Source organism: Phyllobates terribilis, unplaced genomic scaffold (genome assembly GCF_046119375.1).
Source record: "Phyllobates terribilis strain yellow unplaced genomic scaffold, ASM4611937v1 Scaffold_13__5_contigs__length_258822181, whole genome shotgun sequence".
NCBI lineage: Eukaryota > Metazoa > Chordata > Amphibia > Anura > Dendrobatidae > Phyllobates > Phyllobates terribilis.
The window spans coordinates 67,969,762-67,990,103 of record NW_027362773.1 but is presented as its reverse complement, the minus strand read 5'-3'; positions in this window follow the sequence as shown (position 1 = coordinate 67,990,103).

Below are 20,342 nucleotides of genomic sequence, written 5' to 3'. Positions count from 1 at the left end.
CTTATCCGTTTCCTGCACACTGCCAGGGTCAGTTTGTTGAATAGCCCTCAAGGCTTCCTGCAGATTTAGGGCATAGTCTCTGATGCTGTCCTGTGCCCGCTGCGTACATCCATAGAACCTCATTTTAATTTCAGCGGAGGTACGTGTGTCAAAGGTACCCCGCAGCCGGGCCAGAATACCCTTCACAGTCCTTTTCTCCTCAGTGGGCCATGATTTTACCTCCCTTTGGGCTGCGCCAGTTAACTGCCCTGTCAATATGCTGACCTTCTGTTCCTCTGTCAGGGGGTAAACCTGGAACAAACTGTACAGCCTTTCCTTAAAGTCAGTTAGGGCATGGGGCTCCCCTGAGTACTTGGGCAGCCAGGCCGCTACAGGGATGTAGGGCAGGGAAAAGGGCATCACCGCTGCTGCAGCTGCGTTGGTGGTAGTGGGCGCCTCTGTATCCGACATCTTCCTCCCCCCTAGTTAAGCGTGGCCTACCTTCCGACGATCCTCTTCTGTAGGCTGTGGCTTCGCTACTGCTGCTCTGGACGAGGACCTTGCGTCGCGTCCTGATGACGTCAGCGTCGCTCTCTCTCCCTTCCAGGACCTTGCGCAGCATCGGTGCATGGGGCGGAGCTTCAGGTCTCGCGCGCTTTCGGCGTCCACGCCCCTCTTCTTCCCGCGCGGCGTCCTGAAGATGGCGTCCGACGGCGGGAAAACGACTTTGGATGGCGGGAAAACAGCTGAAGGTGGCGGGAACCGACTGAAGATGGCGGGAAATGGCTCCGGATGGCGGGAACCTTCACCACGGTAGGTATGACAGACTTTTGAAGGCACGCAGTACCCGGTGGTTGCGGGCACGAAATCCTGCCGACTACGCCAAAGCTGACTCGCCCCCTGGGCCGTGGGGCACTCGGATCCGGGCAATAGGGAAACGGTGGGAGTAGTGGTGGCAACCCGGTTCCGTGGCTCAGGGTGGTCAGACCGGTGGTAGTCTGCGATGCGCTATTGATAATGTCCGACTACGCCACCCGTGGATTGCGGTTATTAGGAAGCGCCGCTGCCTGCAGACCGCTGGGGCTGATGAGGTGTGCAGCTAGGGTAGTGTGACTCCCCACGGGAAGAGTGCGGCCCCAGGGCAGTATAATGGATGGTGGGAGTGATGGTGGTGAGAGTCCCAGTACCGGTAGTGCTGGAGGCGCGATGGAGCACACAAACAACAGGTTGCAGTCCAGGGTCTTTGCTAGAACAGGTAAACTGACCCATAAACAGTCCCGGCTAGGAGGGGACCTGGATGTCTGAGAGCAATTGGGAGATTGGCCCTGGTCAGGGTGAGGGTGTAGGCCTACCGTGCTTTCTGCGCTCCTTCTGACTATCTCCTCCTTATAGGATAACAGCCCACGCTTCCGAGCTCTCAGTGTATTCTCGCCTGTATGACCTGCGACGTGGGTTCCTTTCTGTTCCCAGCCTTGTATGGCTTTGCTGGTCCCTTCTGTTGTGGCAGGGCCTCCAGGCTTCTTAGGCCAAGGAATATACAGTCCCCAGACTGGTTATCTGCTGGAGGATGTGGAATCCTTCCAGCCTCAGACACCAAAGTCTGGTAAATTAAGTCCGTTATCTGCCAAGACAGGCTCTCTTCGCCTCCTGTCTCTGGCTTGTGGCTTTCCTCCTGCCACACTTCCTCTTAGGTGCAATACAACTGTCTGTCCCTGCTCTGCTCTGGGACAAGTCTCAGTCCTGAGACAGGCCGTCAAGTTCTCTCTAACCCGGCCCCCAGCACCAGCTTTTATAGGGGCAGCCTGCTCCCCCTACTGGCCTGAGACAGGAGGTACTGCATGCTAATGTTCCCCTGACTAGAGAACCTCCCCCTTGCTCTCAGACACAGCTTTATTACATTTTGTGGCATCCAGGCCAGGGTGACACATAAGTGCTCAGCGTAGAGCACAGGATAAATGTGATCCCAAATGTTATGTAAAATGTCCCCAATAATAGCTTCAACTCAATTCACAAAAAAAGCATGTCTCCACTCAGGTTCGTCATCTGTCAATGGAAATATAGCGGGCTTCCACGTTACTGGTAGTACAAAGGCTCTGGAAAGTACTATGGCTCCTCACCCCCCAAAACAAATCTGTGGAATTCTGTGCTCCCAAATCCCCCTCTCCCTTCTGAGCCCCACAGTGTGCCTAAACCACATTAAGTGTCCTCATGTTTGGCATTTCTGTAGCAATGAGTACTCGCCGAATCTACAGGTCCATGTCTTCAGAAGCACGAGCTGGGCATAATGTACTGGGCACTACAAAGTACAGGTACTACAATAGCAGATTTGCAATTTTCACTCTGAAACATCCAAAATGGGGTCACTTGATGAGGAAATTCTGCTCTTCTATCACTTAGGGGCTCTGAACATGGAGCCGGCAAACTATTCTAGAAAAATCTGAGCTCCTGGAGGCAAATAGCACTCCGTCCCTCACGAGTCTCGCCATGTGGCTAAGCAGTACTGTACAGACACATATGGGGTATTTGTACATTCAGCCTAAAATGTGTGACAAACTTTGGTGCCATTTTGACCCTTTTCCCTGTGTGAAAATGTAAAATCTGGGGCTAAAACAACATTTTTGTGGTAAAAATGTAATTATTCTTTCTTCACTGCCCAATGGTATAACATTCTGTGACACACCCTTGATATCAATATGATCACTGCACCCTTAGATGAATTCATTGAGTGGTGGTTTGTAAAATGATGTCACTCATTGGGGCGTTTATGCCATTCTGGCACCTCAGGGGCTCTGCCAATGTGACATGGCACTCTCAAACTATTCCAGCAAAATCTCAACTCCAATATGGCGCATCTTCCCTTCTGAACTTTGCACTGTGCCTCAAAAGTAGCTTTCGACCACATATGGGTGTACTCAGGAGAATTTGCATAACAAATTGTATGGTCCATTTTGCTCCTGTTAACCTTGTGAAAATGAAAAATTTAGGGAAAAACCAACATTTTTGTCGGAAAATTTATTTTTCATATTCACAGTTCAACATTATAAACTTCTATGAAACATCTGGGGGTTCAAAGTGCTCACCACACATCTAGATAAATTCCTTGAGGGGTCTAGTTCCCAAAATGGCCTCACTTGTGGGGGGGTTTCCACTGTTTAGGCACATCACGTCCTCTCTAAACCTGACATGGCGTTCACTTACCTTCCGAATCCTGCCATGTGCCTAAACAGCAGTTTTCCAACACATATGGGTATTGGCGCACTCAGAAGAAATTGCACAACAAATTTTATGGTGCAATTTCTACTGTTCCCCTTGTGAAAATAAAAAAATTGGGGCTCAAAGAACATTTTTGTGGGAAAAATTAGATTTTTTATTTTTACAGCTCAACGTTATAAAATTCTATGAAGCACCTGGGGGTTCAAAGTGTTCACCACATACAAGTGCATCTCAGTAAATTAGAATATCATCAAAAAAATAATTTATTTCAGTTGTTCAATACAAAAAGTGAAATTCATATATTATATAGAGTCATTACACACAGAGTGATCTATTTCAAGTGTTTATTTCTGTTAATGTTGATGATTATGGCTTACAGCCAATGAAAACACAAAAGTCATTATCTCAGTAAATTTGAATAATTAGCAAAAAACACGTGCAAAGGCTTTCAAAGCGTTTAAAAATGTCCCTTATTCTGTTTCAGTAGGCTCCACAATCATGGGGAAGACAGCTGACTTGACAAATGTCCAGAAGGCAGTCATTGATACACTCCACAAGGCCCCAGAGTTCCAATTTTCATTTGAAAATCAAGGTCCCAGATTCTGGAGGAACAGTGGAGAGGCACACAATCCAAGCTGCTTGAGGTCTAGTGTGAAGTTTCCACAATCAGTGATGGTTTGGGGAGCAATGTTATCTGCTGGTGTAGGTCTACTGTGTTTTTTCAAGACCAAGTCAGCGCAGCCGTCTACCAGGAAATTTTAGAGCACTTTGTGCTTCCATCTCCCAACAAGCTTTTAGGAGATGGAAATTTCATTCTTCAGCAGGACTTGGCACCTGTCCAAACTGCCAAAACTACCAATACCTGGTTTAAAAACAACAGTATCACTGTGCTTGATTGGTCAACAAACTCGCCTGACCTTAACCCCATAGAGAATCTATGGGGTACTGTCAAAAGGAAGATGAGAGACACCAGACCAAACAATGCAGACAAGCTGAAGGCTGCTATCAAAGCAACCTGGGCTTCCATAACACCTCAGCAGTGCCACAAGCTGATTGCCTCCATACCACGCTGCATTGATGCTGTAATTGATGCAAAAGGAGCCGCGACCAAGTATTGAATGCATTCACTGAACATACATTTCAGTAGGCCAACATTTCGGATTTTAAAAACATTTTTCAAGGTGTTGTTATAAAGTATTCTAATTTACTGAGATAATGACTTTTGTGTTTTCATTGGTTGTAAGCCATAATCATCAACATTAACATAAATGAACACCTGAAATAGATCACTCTATTTGTAATGACTCTATCTAATATATGAGTTTCACATTTTGTATTGAAGAACTGAAATAAATTAACTTTTTGATGATACTCTAATTTAGTGAGATGCACATGTAAGTTCCTTGAGGGGTGTAGTTTCCAAAATGGGGTCACTTGTGTGTGTGTGGGGGGGTTGGGGGGGGGGCGGTTTCCACTGTTTAGGCACATCAGGTGCTCTCCTAACCTGCCATGGTGTCCGCTACTGATTCCAGCCAATTTTGCGTTCAAAAAGTCAAATGGCACTCCTTGTAAAATTTGGCCTGGTCATGAAGGTGAAATCTGGCTTAGTGCATGAAGGGGTTAAAGGAACGGTATGGGGGCTTGTTTTTGTGCAAAGGGTTGAAGTTTTTATTTTAAACCATTTTGGAGAACATATAACTTTTTTTATCACTTTTATTCTTTTTTTTTGGTTAAATAGGTTTGGTCAAAAAATTCTCTCTTTTACAGCATTTGTATTTTAAAGAAATTAAACAGAATACAGTTTCCCTTTGCAAACATTGCAGTGAGTTGCAGAATGTACTGCAGCGAAGAAGAAGCAATTATCTTTAAAGCATCTGAAATAGTGAACGAGCTTGCGAGTGGTTTGTTCTAATTGTGATTTTGCTTAAGTGTGACTTGAAATTAATTCAGTTTATATTTACTTGTTTAAATTCCTGTTTTGTGACATCTCCATTAGTAATATGTGCTCCATTATCAACAATGCTATTCAGTGTACATCTTGTCGCATGTACACAATCCTTGAACAGCCTTTTGAGGGTGCATACAGCTGTGTTGGATGTGTGCATGTTGTACATTAAGAAGGCCAGGTACTAAATCTAAATGAACAGCTGGCAATACTATATCATTAGACAATATGGAAAAGGGTTTGCGTCTCACTAAGCATTTGATCACTTGGGTAGATGTGGAGGCGGAATATTGCATTGAGCTGCAGAACATGGTGGCAGCTAGCAGGGTGAAAGAAGGCGGGGTAGAGTGTCAGTGAGGCTAGTCCTGATCTGGCGCACCCCAACAAGTTTGCAAAGTTTGCAGATGAGGTCGGTGTACAGGGGTAGCACTGCTGCACCAAGGCACATCCTCTGAAAGCCGGGGTTGTGTCTCCTACAGTAAGAAGGGAAATAAGAGTGCAAGGCAGGCCAGGCAAGTGCTGGTAGTGGAGATTCAATTATTAGAGGAACAGACAGGAAAATCTGTCACAAAGACTCGGATCATCAAACAGTGTGTTATCTGGTACTCGAATTTGATACATTGTAGATCAGGTTGACAGTTCACTGGGAGGGTCTGGTGAGGAACCAGTGGTCATGGTGCACATAGGCACCAATGCCAAAGTTAGAGGTAGGTGGCAGATCATTAATAATTATTTCAGAGAATTAGGCTGTAATCTGAAGGCAAGAACAACAAAGATAATATTTTCTGAAATAATGTCTGTACTACGTACCACACCAGAAAGGCAGTGAGAACTTTGGGGGTAAATAACATAAAGAAGCTGATAATTAGTGTTGACTGAACACTAAAATGCTCGGGTGCTCGAAGCTCGGGCCGAGCTCACCGTGATACTCGGGTGCTCGACCCGAGCAACGAGCCCAATGTTAGTCTATTGGAGACACGAGCATTTTTGCGGCGGCACCCCCGTCAGTCTGTAGAAAGCCAAAAAAAGTGCCCAAAACTATAATGACAGTGCTCAAAAGACATGGGGACAGCATGGGCATCGCCCCAGGAAGCATTTCTGACCCCCAAGTCACTGCTGTCAACAACGTGGTCAGAGGAATTAAGCCACTTTTATGGGCTCACAAGAAAACGTTCAAAAATGAAGCTGAAAGTGCTTTCCTGAGAAATATGTTAAGGAACTTCCTTTCCAGGGTAAAGACTTGTGTATAAGGTAAAATAAATAACTAAAAACAAAAATACTCCTCCACACCTTGGGCTATGTTCACAAGTAGCATTTTTATGCGTTTTTGCACTTTTGTATTGCTTTCAACCGTGACAAATGCATTCACCAGGAAATGTCATTTTAACATTTTACAATCTTATCTGGCCATGTGCTGCATGACACATGCATTCAGTGCTGAAAAGACATGGGGACAGCATGGGGAAGACCCCTGGAAGCATCTCTGACACCCAGGACACTGCCTAAAAGTGTGCCCATCAGAAGTGATCCTTGCCGCATCAGAAGATGCAGACTTGCAACTATCCCCGTGCAAGTCCATGTCCCAGGGCAGTGTTCAATTGTACCTCCCCCATTCGTTGCAATGCAAGTGCAAGTATGCAGCCTGCCACCCAGCCACCCCCAGGCTGCAATACTATACTGCTAGCTTACTTGCACTTGAAATGGGGCCTTTTAGGCATGTGGAGGCAGACGCCCGGCCACCATGTCATGGCTGCGTCAGCGGCCTGGTATCCATACTCAGTCCCCAGCTGCCCAGCGGCCGGGTGTCCACACACGGTCCCCAGCCGCCTGGGGGCGGCCGGGTGTCCATAAACGGTCCCCAGCCGCCTGGGGGCGGCCGGGTGTCCATAAACGGTCCCCAGCCGCACCTATTTCTCCGCTGAACTTCCCCCACACTTTTCTTAGCCTGGTCTGCTTTAGGGCAGCATTGGACGAGCATACCAGAGAACGAGACTCCTCCGGTGGGCCCTGGCTTCTCCATCAGGGGAGTTGAGAGTGCCAAGGTGAGGAGCATGATGATGATGATAGAATTTAGCGTCTGCTGTGTTTTCTTTGAATGCAAGCGCATGTATGTAGTAGCGGCTAGGCCTGAGGTGGTCAGCGTTTTGGTGCATATCCTACCTCCTCCGAGGATTGCTGGATGCTTTCCTGCTACTATCCCAGTTCTATGACTCCCGTTAAAACAAAGCTTCAGGTGATGATTGATGGATGAGGTGGTGGCAAAGGAGAAAGAGCAGGAGGAACAGGAATCATTCACATCAATATCAGGCCAGTCAACCACACACATCTTGTAGGATATGTTTCTGTACCAAAAGGAGCGGTTCGGCTACACAGTTATAGGGCATGCAGTGAGTGCAATGCCTAACAAAAATTTCGAGGCACTCCAATGCCCCTTGGAAGTGACATGGAGGTAAGAGGGCCTTAACTAAACCGTTTTTTCCATTTATAGCAACTGGGTCTACTGTGCACTGTTGGCCTAAGCAGTGAATGGAAGGATTTCCAAAAATTATGAGGAACTGTAATGCCCCTTAAAACAGACGTGGATTACAGCATACTAAAAACCTTCTACCCAATAATGGGGAGTGGGTCTCCCTTAGTGTTGCATTGAAAAGCAAAAGCTGACTAAAATTAGGAGGAAATGCAATTCCGGTTGGAAGAATGGTGGAGGTCGCAGTGGAATAAAAAGACAATATCAATGCCCCTTGGAAAAGTGGTGGAGGTCGCAGTAGCTTAACAAGACGGTTTTAATGCCCCTTGGAAGAGACGTGGAGGTCGCAGTGGAATAAAAAGACAATATCAATGCCCCTGGGAAAAGTGGTGGAGGTCGCCGTAGCTTAACAAGATGGATTTATTGCCCCTTGGAAGAGACGTGGAGGTTGAAGTAGCTTAACAAGACGGTTTTAATGCCCCTTGGAAGAGACATGGAGGTGGCAGTGGAATAAAAAGACAATATCAATGCCCCTGGGAAAAGAGGTGGAGGTCGCAGTAGCTTAATAAGACAGTTTTAATGCACCTTGGAAGAGACGTGGAGGTCGCAGTGGATTAAAAATACAATATCAATGCCCCTGGGAAAAGTGGTGGAGGTCGCAGTAGCTTCTCAAGATGGTTTTAATGCCCCTTGGAAGAGACGTGGCGGTTGCAGTAGCTTAACAAGACGGTTTTAATACCCCTTGGAAGAGACGTGGAGGTCGCAGTGGAATGAAAAGACAATATCAATGCCCCTGGTAAAAGTGGTGGAGGTCGTAGTAGCTTAACAAGGCGGTTTTAATGCCCCTTGGAAGAGACGTGGAGGTCGCAGTGGAATAAAAAGACAATATCAATGCCCCTGGGAAAAGTGGTGGAGGTCGCAGTAGCTTAACAAGACGGTTTTAATGCCCCATGGAAGAGACGTGGAGGTTGCAGTAGCTTAACAAGACGGTTTTAATGCCCCTTGGAAGAGACATGGAGGTCGCAGTGGAATAAAAAGACAATATCAATGCCCCTGGGAAAAATGGTGGAGGTCGCAGTAGCTTAACAAGACGGTTTTAATGCCCTTAGGAAGAGACGTGGAGGTCGCAGTGGAATAAAAAGACAATATCAATGCCCCTGGGAAAAGTGGTGGAGGTCGCAGTAGCTTAACAAGACGGTTTTAATGCCTCTTGAAAGAGACGTGGAGGTTGCAGTAGCTTAACAAGATGGTTTTAATGCCCCTTGGAAGAGACGTGGAGGTCACAGTGGAATAAAAAGACAATATCAATGCCCCTGGGAAAAGTGGTGGAGGTCGCAGTAGCTTAACAAGACGGTTTTAATGCCTCTTGAAAGAGACGTGGAGGTTGCAGTAGCTTAACAAGATGGTTTTAATGCCCCTTGGAAGAGACGTGGAGGTGGCAGTGGAATAAAAAGACAATATCAATGCCCCTGGGAAAAGAGGTGGAGGTCGCAGTAGCTTAATAAGACAGTTTTAATGCCCCTTGGAAGAGACGTGGAGGTCGCAGTGGAATAAAAGGACAATATCAATGCCCCTGGGAAAAGTGGTGGAGGTCGCAGTAGCTTTTCAAGATGGTTTTAATGCCCCTTGGAAGAGACGTGGCGGTTGCAGTAGCTTAACAAGACAGTTTTAATGCCCCTTGGAAGAGATGTGGAGGTCGCAGTGGAATGAAAAGACAATATCAATGCCCCTGGGAAAAGTGGTGGAGGTCGTAGTAGCTTAACAAGGCGGTTTAAATGCCCCTTGGAAGAGACGTGGAGGCCGCAGTGGAATAAAAAGACAATATCAATGCCCCTGGGAAAAGTGGTGGAGGTCGCAGTAGCTTAACAAGACGGTTTTAATGCCCCTTGAAAGAGACGTGGAGGGTGCAGTAGCTTAACAAGACGGTTTTAATGCCCCTTGGAAGAGACGTGGAGGTCGCAGTGGAATAAAAAGACAATATCAATGCCCCTGGGAAAAGTGGTGGAGATCGCAGTAGCTTAACATAACGGTTTTAATGCCCCTTTGAAGACACGTGGAGGTCGCAGTGGAATAAAAAGACAATATCATTGCCCCTGGGAAAAGTGGTGGAGGTCGCAGTAGCTTAACAAGACGGTTTTAATGCCCCTTGGAAGAGACGTGGAGGTTGCAGTAGCTTAACAAGACGGTTTTAATGCCCCTTGGAAGAAACATGGAGGTCGCAGTGGAATAAAAAGACAATATCAATGCCAGTGGGAAAAATGGTGGAGGTCGCAGTAGCTTAACAAGACGGTTTTAATGCCCCTAGGAAGACACGTGGCGGTCGCAGTGGAATAAAAAGACAATATCAATGCCCCCCGGAAAAGTGGTGTATGTCGCAGTAGCTTTACAAGACGGTTTTAATGCCCCTTGAAAGAGACGTGGAGGTTGCAGTAGCTTAACAAGACGGTTTTAATGCCCCTTGGAAGAGACGTGAAGGTCGCAGTGGAATAAAAAGACAATATCATTGCCCCTGGGAAAAGTGGTGGAGTTTGCAGTAGCTTAACAAGATGGTTTTAATGCCCCTTGGAAGAGACGTGGAGGTCGTAGTGGAATAAAAAGACAATATCAATGCCCCTAGGAAAAGTGGTGGAGGTTGCAGTAGCTTAACAAGACGGTTTTAATGCCCCTTGGAAGAGAAGTGGAGGTTGCTGTAGCTTAACAAGACGGTTTTAATGCCCCTTGGAAGAGACATGGAGGTTGCAGTGGAATAAAAAGACAATATCAATGCCCCTGGGAAAAGTGTTGGAGGTCGCAGTAGCTTAACAAGACGGTTTTAATGCCCCTTGGAAGAGACGTGGAGGTTGCAGTAGCTTAACAAGACGGTCATAATGCCCCTTGGAAGAGACGTGGAGGTCGCAGTGGAATAAAAAGACAATATCAATGCCCCTGGGGAAAGTGGTGGAGATTGCAGTAGCTTAACAAGACGGTTTTAATGCCCCTTGGAAGAGACGTGGAGGTCGCAGTGGAATAAAAAGACAATATCAATGCCCCTGGGAAAAGTGGTGGAGGTCGCAGTAGCTTAGCAAGACGGTTTTAATGCCTCTTGAAAGAGACGTGGCGGTTGCAGTAGCTTAACAAGACGGTTTTAATACCCCTTGGAAGAGACGTGGAGGTCGCAGTGGAATGAAAAGACAATATCAATGCCCCTGGTAAAAGTGGTGGAGGTCGTAGTAGCTTAACAAGGCGGTTTTAATGCCCCTTGGAAGAGACGTGGAGGTCGCAGTGGAATAAAAAGACAATATCAATGCCCCTGGGAAAAGTGGTGGAGGTCGCAGTAGCTTAACAAGACGGTTTTAATGCCCCATGGAAGAGACGTGGAGGTTGCAGTAGCTTAACAAGACGGTTTTAATGCCCCTTGGAAGAGACATGGAGGTCGCAGTGGAATAAAAAGACAATATCAATGCCCCAGGGAAAAATGGTGGAGGTCGCAGTAGCTTAACAAGACGGTTTTAATGCCCTTAGGAAGAGACGTGGAGGTCGCAGTGGAATAAAAAGACAATATCAATGCCCCTGGGAAAAGTGGTGGAGGTCGCAGTAGCTTAACAAGACGGTTTTAATGCCTCTTGAAAGAGACGTGGAGGTTGCAGTAGCTTAACAAGACGGTTTTAATGCCCCTTGGAAGAGACGTGGAGGTCACAGTGGAATAAAAAGACAATATCAATGCCCCTGGGAAAAGTGGTGGAGGTCGCAGTAGCTTAACAAGACGGTTTTAATGCCTCTTGAAAGAGACGTGGAGGTTGCAGTAGCTTAACAAGATGGTTTTAATGCCCCTTGGAAGAGACGTGGAGGTGGCAGTGGAATAAAAAGACAATATCAATGCCCCTGGGAAAAGAGGTGGAGGTCGCAGTAGCTTAATAAGACAGTTTCAATGCCCCTTGGAAGAGACGTGGAGGTCGCAGTGGAATAAAAGGACAATATCAATGCCCCTGGGAAAAGTGGTGGAGGTCGCAGTAGCTTTTCAAGATGGTTTTAATGCCCCTTGGAAGAGACGTGGCGGTTGCAGTAGCTTAACAAGACAGTTTTAATGCCCCTTGGAAGAGATGTGGAGGTCGCAGTGGAATGAAAAGACAATATCAATGCCCCTGGGAAAAGTGGTGGAGGTCGTAGTAGCTTAACAAGGCGGTTTAAATGCCCCTTGGAAGAGACGTGGAGGCCGCAGTGGAATAAAAAGACAATATCAATGCCCCTGGGAAAAGTGGTGGAGGTCGCAGTAGCTTAACAAGACGGTTTTAATGCCCCTTGAAAGAGACGTGGAGGGTGCAGTAGCTTAACAAGACGGTTTTAATGCCCCTTGGAAGAGACGTGGAGGTCGCAGTGGAATAAAAAGACAATATCAATGCCCCTGGGAAAAGTGGTGGAGATCGCAGTAGCTTAACATAACGGTTTTAATGCCCCTTTGAAGACACGTGGAGGTCGCAGTGGAATAAAAAGACAATATCATTGCCCCTGGGAAAAGTGGTGGAGTTCGCAGTAGCTTAACAAGACGGTTTTAATGCCCCTTGGAAGAGACGTGGAGGTTGCAGTAGCTTAACAAGACGGTTTTAATGCCCCTTGGAAGAAACATGGAGGTCGCAGTGGAATAAAAAGACAATATCAATGCCAGTGGGAAAAATGGTGGAGGTCGCAGTAGCTTAACAAGACGGTTTTAATGCCCCTAGGAAGACACGTGGCGGTCGCAGTGGAATAAAAAGACAATATCAATGCCCCCCGGAAAAGTGGTGTAGGTCGCAGTAGCTTTACAAGACGGTTTTAATGCCCCTTGAAAGAGACGTGGAGGTTGCAGTAGCTTAACAAGACGGTTTTAATGCCCCTTGGAAGAGACGTGAAGGTCGCAGTGGAATAAAAAGACAATATCATTGCCCCTGGGAAAAGTGGTGGAGTTTGCAGTAGCTTAACAAGATGGTTTTAATGCCCCTTGGAAGAGACGTGGAGGTCGTAGTGGAATAAAAAGACAATATCAATGCCCCTAGGAAAAGTGGTGGAGGTTGCAGTAGCTTAACAAGACGGTTTTAATGCCCCTTGGAAGAGAAGTGGAGGTTGCTGTAGCTTAACAAGACGGTTTTAATGCCCCTTGGAAGAGACATGGAGGTTGCAGTGGAATAAAAAGACAATATCAATGCCCCTGGGAAAAGTGTTGGAGGTCGCAGTAGCTTAACAAGACGGTTTTAATGCCCCTTGGAAGAGACGTGGAGGTTGCAGTAGCTTAACAAGACGGTCTTAATGCCCCTTGGAAGAGACGTGGAGGTCGCAGTGGAATAAAAAGACAATATCAATGCCCCTGGGGAAAGTGGTGGAGATCGCAGTAGCTTAACAAGACGGTTTTAATGCCCCTTGGAAGAGACGTGGAGGTCGCAGTGGAATAAAAAGACAATATCAATGCCCCTGGGAAAAGTGGTGGAGGTCACAGTAGCTTAGCAAGACGGTTTTAATGACCCTTGGAAGACACGTGGAGGTTGCAGTGTAATAAAAAGACAATATCAATTTCCCTGGGAAAAGTGGTGGAGGTTGCAGTAGCTTAACAAGACGGTTTTAATCCCCCTTGAAGAGAAGTGGAGGTTGCAGTAGCTTAACAATACGGTTTTAATGACCCTTGGAAGAGACGTGGAGGTCGCAGTGGAATAAAAAGACAATATCAATGACCCTGGGGAAAGTAGTGGTGGTCGCAGTAGCTTAACATGACGGTTTTAATGCCCCTTGGAAGAGCCATGCAGTACAGCATCTTAAAAACATTATTCCCATTATTGGGGAGTGGGTCTCCCATAGTCTTTGCCTATGCCTTCCAAGCAAACGCTGCCAAAAATTAGGCAATGCTGGCAACACGGACCACGGTCACCCTGGTGGTATAGTGGTGGTGGTGGAGGCTGAGGATAAGGAGAAGAGCAAAATACAGCCGAAATGAGGAAGTGTATACCCATGTGTGGGTGTGAAGCGGTGCATGGGAATACACCTCCCAAAATAACACAGTGGATTTGACTTTATGTTGCTCTGCTGTGATTTGGTGGTGATGAGAAGTCTGGCCCAATCCAGCCCTTGTTCATTTTGATAAGGGTCAGCTTGTCAGCATTGTCAGTTGACAGGCGAGGGCGCTTATAAGTTATAATTCCCCCAGCGGCACTAAAAACATGCTCCGATAACACGCTAGCGGCAGGGCAGGCCAGGACCTCCAAGGCGTACAGAGCGAGTTCATTCCAAGTATCCAGCTGGATACCCAATAATTAATCAGAGGAATCACGGAGGACGCTGGTACGGTCGGCAAGGTACTCCCTCACCATCTTTTGAAACTTTCCACTCCTTGTGAGAGTACCCCAAGACTCACGGCCTGTAAGCTGGGTGGGTCTCAGAAAACTGTCCCAGAACGTTGACAGTGTTCCCCTGCCTCTGCTGGATTGGAGTTGCGTCTCTCTCGCCTGTACGCCTTGGTTGGGCAACGAACTGTGACCTCTGCCGCTAGCGTGTTCAGAATGGGAACTTTTTTAACAGTTCCGCAGCAAGGGCCTTCTGGTACTGCCCCATTTTTGTAGACCTCTCCACCTCAGGAATAAGAGAGTGAAAGTTCTCCTTGTAGCGGGGGTCTAAAAGTGTCACCAACCAGTAATGACTGTCATCCAACATTTTGACAACGCGAGGGTCACTGTTAAGGCAGTGTAACATAAAGTCAGCCATGCGTGCCAGACTGGTAATGGGCAAGACTTCCGTGTCCTCACCAAGATGACAACTGACCATGCTCTCCTCCTCCTCCTTCCCCCTGTCCTCAGGCCACCCACGCTGAACCGACGGTATGACACTTGTACAGGTACTACCGTCTACAGCGCATGATACCAGCTCCTGTTCTTCCTCCTCCTCCTCCTCTCCCTCACTGTCCCCCAATGCACGTTGGGATGAGATGAGGCTGGGCTGTGTGTAATCGCCCGCTACGGCTTCTTGATCCATCTCATCATACTCTGGCTGCAATGCCTCCTCTTTAATTCTCTGCAGAGAGCGTTGCAAAAGACAGACAAGTGGGATGCTGACGCTAATGATGGCATCATCGCCTCTCACCTTCTTGGTGGACTCCACAAAGTTTGTCAGGATGGTACATATGTCAGACATCCAGGTCCACTCCTGAGGTCTTATGTGAGGAGTCTGACCTGAATATCGACGGCCTTGTTGCAGCTGGTACTCCACAACTACTCTCTTCTGCTCACAAATCCTTTGCAACATGTGGAGGGTAGAGTTCCAACGTGTGGGGACATCACACACCAGTCGGTGTCCCGGAAGCTGCAAACGCTGCAGCAACACAGCAAGGGCGACGGAATCTGTAGCCGACTTGCGAAAATGAGCTGACAGGCGGCGTACTTTGACGAGCAGATCTGGCAATTCATGGTACGATTTAAGAAACCGCTGAACCACGAGGTTAAGCACATGAGCAAGGCATGGTACGTGTGTGATCTTGCCTCGCCTCAGAGCCGCCACCAGGTTAGGGCCATTGTTACACACGACCATGCCTGGATGTAGGTTCAGCGGTCTCAGCCACAGATCTGCCTGCCTTTCACAGCTTTCAAGCTGTGTGAGGTTTATCACTTAAGCTTATGAGTTTCAGCACAGCCTTTTGCCGCTTGGCGGAGGCAGTACGGCAGTGCTTCCAGCTTGTAACTGATGTGGTGATATCTGAGATGGAGGCTGAACATGAGGAGGAGGAGAAGGATGATGCGCAGGAGCTGTACACTGTGGGGGCAACTCTGACTGACATAGGGCCCGCAGTCCTCGTCTGGGGAGGATGTGTTCCGTCTCAAGGTCCGACTGGGTCCCGGCTTCCACTATGTTTACCCAGTGTGCCGTCAGGGAGCTGTACCATCCCTGGCCACAAGCACTTGTCCACGTGTCCGTTGTCAGGTGGACTCTCCCAGTAACTGCGTTGTTGAGGGCACGACAGATGCTTTGGGACACGTGCTTGTGTAGTGCGGGGATGGCACACAGGGCAAAATAGTGTCTGCTGGGGAACGAGTACCGAGGGACGGCCACCGCCATAAGGTTGCGGAAGGATTCCGTCTCCACCAGCCTAAAAGGCAGCATTTCCAACGCAAGCAGTCGTGAAATGTGCGAATTTAGGACTGTGGCCTGTGGGACGTTGGCTGCGAATTTGCGCTTTCGTTCAAAGCTCTGGGATATGGACAATTGAATGCTGCGGTGGGACATGGACGTGGACGTTGATGCTGTTTCTTGAGAAACTGCCATAACAAGTGAAGACTGAGAGCAGGGGGCATCTTTGCATGCAGTATGGACAGGGGATTGCCTTCCAAACACAACAGGGGGTTCTATCACATGCACAACAGCGGAAGAAGCAGTGGTGACACCCGCTGACATTGGTCGTGGACCCTGGGATTCGCCCCACAAAGTCGGGTGCTTTGCTGACATTTGCCTGATCATGCTGGTGGTGGTCAGGCTGGTAGTTTTGTCACCCCTGCTGATGTGGGCATGGCAGGTGACACAAATGGCCTTTTTGGGGTTATCAGCAGAGTCTTTAAAACAATTCCAGACTCTGGAAGACCTACCGGTTGTACTGGCAACTTCCCTCGTGTTGGTGTTACGGGGAACTGTTGCCCGCCTTCTGTGTGCGGCCACCACACTGCTTCTTCCTGCCTGTTGGGGTACTCTGCCTCCCTCCCCCTGTGTGCTGCTGGCCTCGCTCTGCGTGTCCTCCTGCCACGCTTGGTCAGTTACTAGATCATCCACTACCTCCTCCTCTTCCACTTGCGCACCACGATCCTCCTCCTCACTTCGTGACAATTGTGTCTCGTCATCGTCCACCTCTTGTGACAAATTGCCAGTTTCGACTTCCTGTGGCCGTGGCTGTTCAAATATTTGGGCATCGCTACATGGGATCTCCTCTTCCACCACTTCAAGCGGAGCAGGCGAGGGGCACAAATATGGAAATGGACAAGTGAACAGCTCTTCAGAGTTTCCAAGTGTGGGATCAGTTGCTGTCTGACGACACTCGGCATGGTGGGAGGAAGGAGCATCAGGGTGAGGAGTATGCGGTCAAGACTCACGGCTACTAAAACTTGACCGTGTGGAAGACAGACCGGAGGTGGTGGTGCCCAGGTAACTGGAAGTATTATCTGTTATCCAATTAATAACCTGTTCACACTGATCAGTTCTCAATACTGGTGTTGTAGTGTGCTTCCCTAGTAATTCGGTCAAGAAGTGGGAGCGAGAAGATGTGGCTGTTGGTTGTGGCCCATTTTCACCTTGGCCACGGCCCTTTCCTCTACACGCACCATCATCAGAACGTCCAGTTCCACGTCCCTTGCCACGCGCCTTGCCCATTGTAAATGAAGTAAAATAGCTTACACTCGCACTATCGATGGAAAAAGGGTAATATTTTTATTTAAAAAAGGCAAAAAGGTGGATTACACCCAGATTAGAACAGTGGAAGAGGAAAACCATAGTTCTATTTCTCTGGCCTACACCAGAATCTTTTAAACAGATATATTTGTGACTGAACAGACAGGGAGATACTATTACTGTTTTTTTTTTACGTAAAAAAGGCCAAAAGCTGGATAATACTGAGATTTGAACCGTGGAACTGTAAAACCACAGTTATAGTTATGTGGCGTACACCAGAATCTTTCAAACAGATATATTTGTGTCTGAACAATCAGGGAGACACTATTACTGTTTTTCTTTATGGATAAAATACCAAAAGCTGGATAATACAGAGATTTGAACCGTGGAACTGCAAAACCACAGTTCTAATTTACTGGCGTATACCAGACTTATTTAAATAGATATATTTGGGGCTGAACAGTCAGCGACACACTCAAACTGTTTTTTTTACGTAAAAAAGACCCAAAAGTGGATAATACAGAGATTTGACCCGTGGAACTGCAAAACCACAGTTATAGTTATGTGGCGTACACCAGACTCTTTTAAACAGATATATTGGTGTCTGACCAGTCAGGGAGACACTATTACAGTTTTTTTTTTTACGTCAAAAATTGCCAAAAACAGGATAATACAGAGATTTGACCTATGGAACTGCAAAAACCACAGTTCTATTTTTCTGGCCTACACTAGACTCTTTTAAACAGATATATTGGTGCCTGAACAGTCAGGGAGACACTATTACTGTTTTTTTACGGCAAAAAATGCAAAAAGCAGGATAATACAGAGATTTGACCCATGGAACTGCAAAACCACAGTTATAGTTTTGTGGCGTACACCAGACTCTTTTAAACAGATATATTGGTGTCTGAACAGTCACAGACACACTCAATTTGTTTGGGGGGGCGGGGAATACCAAAAGGTTAATAAGACGCGTATTTGGACAGTCTGACTGAGGAAAAAAAAAAATACAGGATTTAGATTTTTCCTGGCCCCTGAGACCCGGTGATAAGTCTAGCAATTTGACCAACAGGAGCACACAGGACTGTAATGCAGCGTTTGCTGGAATAACCAATGCGTCTCCTATACAGCCTGACTGCCTGCCTGATATCTGGGATGGACATTAGTCCTGAGAAGGACTGTTTGTTTGATTTGGCAGCCTTTAGAGACCCTACACTACCTATTTCGCACTATATATCTTTCCCTAACTCAGCAGCACTGACCCTACACTGGCTGATCGGGAGCGACTGTGTCCAAGATGGCGGCGCCCGGTTTTAAATACTCGAGGTGACGCTGTGCGGCCAGCCAATCACTGTAATGCCCACAAACAACATGGCTGCGGCATTACAGTGACTGGCTGGCAATCCCTGCATGTTCATTGGCTCTGTAAAGAGCGCCAAACATGCAGGGCGGAGACCCGAGCTCCTGCCCGAGTAACCCGGAAATGCTCGGTGCTCACCGAACATCCCGAGTAGCGTGATGATCGGGTGAGTAACGAGCAGTGTCAAGCATGCTCGCTCAACACTACTGATAATATATCTTAGATTAGCACATTAATAATGATAAACATGGCTTTGATTTAAACCTGCTAAGAAACAAGTGCTAATAGAGAAGACCTAGAAAGCCTCTCAACAGTAGGCATTTCTCTTAGGGGTTTTAACCCTCTCAATACCCATGTATCACAATTATGTCGTTAAAAAAATGCTTGAGGCCACTGATGGATTACATGCATTAGCATTATTGCTGTGAGAAAGATGTCTTCTAATTTTTACTTTTAGGGGGCATGTAGTGCATCCTGTATATTGGATTCTAAAACAAATGTAAATGATCAAATCAATTACACATGTTAAATTACAACTAATCATAGATATGATCTTATATTGGGTAACATTAGCAGTGGATGTAAATGTACTGTTTAAATCCTCAAACGTGCAAGACATTTAAATTCTATGTCCACATTTGTAAAAACCTAGAATTATTTTGAAAATTATCATTTTCAAAAAGACTTGGAGCCTGATTCATCATAGTTTTCACAACAGAATTGTTGCCCAAAAAAAAGTTGAAAAATTTAGGTGCAACTTAGAGTTGCGTCTAAATTTTGTGAATTTTGCTGTTTAAAGGACAGTTTCTCCCAGTTCCGCCAAAATGGGAGGACTTGGGGTGGGACTGAGGCGCAGCAGGGGCATGATGTCACAGTTCGTCTAATTCATGATGAGCTGAGGAGTTTCGTATGCCAGAGATCTCACTGTCTTCTGGCATAGGGCATAGAGGCGCAGACCACTTGTCAAACGCTCCTGATTTATGAAAAGGCATGCACCTTCTTAAGAATCAAGAGCATATGACTCCAACATGCCCCCTCATCCAGAACGGCATGAGCAACGCCGGTCTTGATGAGTTGGACCCAATGTGTTAAAATGTGTCCCAAAATACATGATTTTTTAGTGCATTTTTCAATAATGGTATTAAAGTTCTATCTTGTCGCAATACAGGGATACAATTAAATGATACACTGAAAGGTGTAGCAAGAGCGACAGGCATGTTATCATTAGATAGGAATGCGTGAACGTTTGTTTTCTGTCACAATTGTTAACTATATTCTTGGCCATATTCATTTTTCAGGGTGGGTAGCTGAAATGTGTTAACCTATTGCAGACTATTTCTCGTTGGTGTTCTCTTTCTGGATCAGTTGAGCAATTCCATGTTGCTCATATTAAATTGATTATTGGGACTGTTTTTTTAGTACATTTAGGGTGGCATGATTCTGCATTCAATAAAGAATTGCCAGCTACAGGTTATTGATATGTGTGAGTTGATATTACACTGATATAAATATTCAACTTCAAAACATACTGCCAGTTTTTAGAAGACACTTTATTCGAGCAGTTGTACATGAAAGATTTTAATGCAAGACAATGCAGGACGTATGCATTGAAGATCTCCACTTCTTGACTGGTCATTTTTTGACCCAGTCTTGACAATTCACCCTCTGTGTATTGTTCAGTGGTGGTCAGGTTTCAGCCTCCTTACCTCAGCCATGTCTCTGGGTACTGAACACCTTGTTATTCAGGGCACTCCAGAGAGGTTGCAGTTCTGGAATATGACAGCACTAGAGGATTGTTATGTCCCATGAATGGGAAATTTATTGGACAATAATGAACTTCTTACAGTTGTTATATACTACTGCTTATTGCGTTGCTGTAAGGTTCACCTTCCTTAAGTTTGTCCCTTCTCTCTCCCTGTCTCCCTCTTATCTGACTGTGTTGTAGCTAACCCCTCCCTTCTTTTTCCTGTCTATCTCATTCACCATCATCAGAAGCTCATGTGTGTTAGAGACTG